This window comes from Maniola jurtina, chromosome 7, assembly GCF_905333055.1.
Source record: "Maniola jurtina chromosome 7, ilManJurt1.1, whole genome shotgun sequence".
Classification (NCBI taxonomy): domain Eukaryota; kingdom Metazoa; phylum Arthropoda; class Insecta; order Lepidoptera; family Nymphalidae; genus Maniola; species Maniola jurtina.
Genome location: NC_060035.1, coordinates 7,290,092 through 7,293,568, shown reverse-complemented (window position 1 = coordinate 7,293,568; position 3,477 = coordinate 7,290,092). Strand labels below are relative to the sequence as shown.

The 3,477-nt window shown below is 33.7% G+C and overlaps 1 protein-coding gene across 1 annotated transcript in view; it reads left to right on the top strand.

Moving 5' to 3' along the window:
* The window catches only part of LOC123867271 (nuclear migration protein nudC), a 39,253-nt gene that overhangs the window by 30,135 nt on the left and 5,641 nt on the right, over window positions 1-3,477 (top strand). The window lies entirely within an intron of this gene.

Below are 3,477 nucleotides of genomic sequence, written 5' to 3'. Positions count from 1 at the left end.
ATCACCAAGGCTTATATATAAGGTTGCATGATGCCGGACTGCAGATTTTAACTTAATTTTTTTGAATACGTTTCTGTACGATACTGAAAAATTATTATATGTACTTACCTACTATTAAAAGTATTTCAAATACTATCAATATAAGGTATTCAATTAAATAAAGCGATAAATCTGAAACATCACAATCAACACGTGCCTACTTAGCTAATAGAGTTTGAAATTAGATTATTTCAGACTTTTACTCAAATAATATATTTTATGACAAGTAAATAATCTTACCATATTTTAGATGTCTTTTAACAAATACGTTTACCAAAGAAATGAGACTGTTGGAGCCGAAATCAATAGGTTACAGGAAAACTTTTGAAAGACGCTTTTGGCAATACAGTAGCTAAATCACGTTAGCGATCGCATGGCAGGCGATCGTGACGCACCCTTTACTCCTCCAGTGGTTGTGCAAGAGCCAGCAAGGACATATCGTCCATGTATTGAATCATACGGGATTCGGAAGGTAACGATTACAATTCAAGACGTTACGTCGATTAAAAGGATGTACGTGCCTCGTCCAAGTTCAATGATTTTAGTTTTATCGCCTATTTTACCTTTCATTGATAATAATGTGTTTTAAGCTTGGGTTTTAGGTCAAAACTGAATTTTGTAAAATTTTGTAGATAGCTATTTTATTTTACCTGGCACATTTTTTTGAAGCAGTGTTGGAAAATGTAGGTATAATTTATTGAGTTAACGTTCCAGTATCATGATATTATAATATTGTGGAATCTGATAATTTCAAAGAAGCTTTCGATACGACATCTAGGGATATATTTTTTTTGTCAACGTTAGTGAACGCTACAATAAATATAATCAATCTGTCGATAAGTTATTTAGCAACTTAGTAACTTATCGACAGATTACAGATGGATTGAATTATTAATTTCGACCGTAAGGCCTAGCCCGCACAGCGATTTTTATCCTCGCGACTTTTACTCGAGCGATATATTTTCCGCGTACGGAACGCGGCGTCCTAACACGCACTACGAATGCGGTGCGCGCCATAAAACTCCATAGGTACTGCACAAATTACTCTCGCGAAATTTACACCGCACCGCGTGAAAGTGTCAAATCACAAATATTTTCCCATGCGAATTTTAAATCGCAAGTGCGGGTATTTGCATATGATTGCAAGTGTTACAGAATTGCGAAAAAAAACCGCGCGACTTTTATCCGGTGCGTGTTAGCTCTAAATGTTTTCTCATTCATTCATTTGTAGTTAAAACATATATAACACAACCCTCATATCTATTAACTGGCTAAAGTCACGTATAAAGTATTTTTATCCATTGTGTGAACCAAAATACTTAAATAATAATATACTTAAGTTAAATAAAAACAAAAACTTTATTGAATGAAATATATTATCTTTTATACAATCACCTGTCAGGTGTGCCCTTATAAATTGTACCTGCGGCGTTTTTATTTGAACGAAAGAATTGTGTGAAGCTTGTAATTTGAGCAGACAATTTAATTAATGGCTATGGTGACCGTAAGTTACAATAACCTTTGTATTATTATCGTTATAAAAAATTAACGATGGTAGGTAGTCTAGGTAATTTTAAAACTGGGCACTGTTTTTTAATGGACAGCTGTAAGTAAAGCTCTATCAAAATTTTGCTATTATATTGTCGTTATCGTCCAAAGCGGTGTTTATGCTTAGTGGTTAACAGGGCTCTCTCCGGCACTTGTTCCATACAAACGTAGTTCCAATTTCATTTGAATATTAAGCAACCAAAGTCCATGAAATTTTGCAGACATTCTAGAAACTGATATCTGTGCCTGTGGTGTTTTAGATTTTTCAAAAACTATGTAGTTTTATAATTACAGAGGCCCAAAGATTTGTATGTGAATTTTTAAGGCCGCGTGATTTTGAAACCGAATATTTTAACGGAAATCTGGAAAACCACAGGCCATAGATATTAGTTTCTAGAATATGTCTGCAAAATTTCATGGACTTTGGTTGAATAATATTCAAATGAAATTGGAACTACGTTTGTATGGAGCAAGTGACGGAGAGACCCCTCTTAAGACGTTGGTCTTCCAGTCGAAGTGTTCGGGGTTCAATCCCACGCACGCACCTCTTAATTTTTCGGAGCTATGTGCGTTTTAAGCAATTAAATATCACTTTCTTGAACGGTGAAGGAAAACATCGTGCTTGCCTGATTGTTCTACTTAGGTGTTCTCAGGTGTTTGAAGTCTATCAATCCGTATTTAGCCAGCGTGCTAATGGCCCTTCTCATTCTGAGAGGAGATCTACATATGTTCGATAGTGACCTGGCGATGGGTTCATCGTAATGATAATGATGAAATTTATCATTGACTGCTATAACGACCTTAGTAAGTTTTTGTCGTAAATTTTGTTTCATAAATTACAAAATGTACGATACGACTGGTCACTAGACACAATCACGAAGCATAATATTAGGTATAATCAGAATCGAGCGTAACATTAATTCTAGATTGAGATGAGTTGAAGGTTCAAGCTTTTAATATTTTGTCGGTGCTGTTAAATCTGATATTGAGAAGCTAGGATTGTTGTTATTGAAGTCTAGAATTAAGATTTTATATTTATTTAAATAATATACACCTAGTCGCTTGTTTATTTATCAATATTTATTGAAAAACATTGTTAGCGTTCTGAGACATGGCTATCATTGCAGCGTTATGTTTGTAGCCGTGCGAAGGTATTATAGTATTATAGCATTATGCTACTGAGCGTAGTTACTGCAAGGTTTTTATAAAAAGTAATTTGTTAAAGCAACAAAAGACTGAAGGCTTACTTAATTTCTCAGTCGCACGCTCAGCTTCATCGTTACTGAGATTGTGTACTTGTTCATCAATTTGTCATTGCCTAATATCAACGTCTTACCATAAAACTTGCACTGTGAGTGTGAGCACATCAAATTCAATTAGTCTCATAAAAATAACTCATTTTATTATAGATATTAGACAAGATAATCTAATTTTATTAAAATAATTTGATAATAGCATAGAAGTTTACAATAATATTGAGAAAAGAATAAGCTGACTTAGTTGATCTTAAAAAATTTTGTTTCAAGTAATTTAGTGCTAAGGATATGGTTTATGGTTTATAACGCAAAATTACCTTTATTTAATAGCTAGTCCCATGGTACAAAACTTCAATAGAGCAGAAACAACTTATATGTAATAAGATTTAGTTGATCTTAAAGTTTTGATGTAATTTAGTTCTACTAAGGATACAGTTGTTAACAAAATTACTGTAACAACGTCCTTTATTTAATAGATAGGCAGAAAACTAAAACAGAGCAGCCATAGCTTATTTTGTAATAAGCTGTTGTTTGCGATAGTGGTATAATTAAAGGGCGAGGTTGTTTCCACTTGATCGTAACAATCATCGCATGTGAAAGGCAGTGTGTTCTCCATAATATTTGCACTATTAGG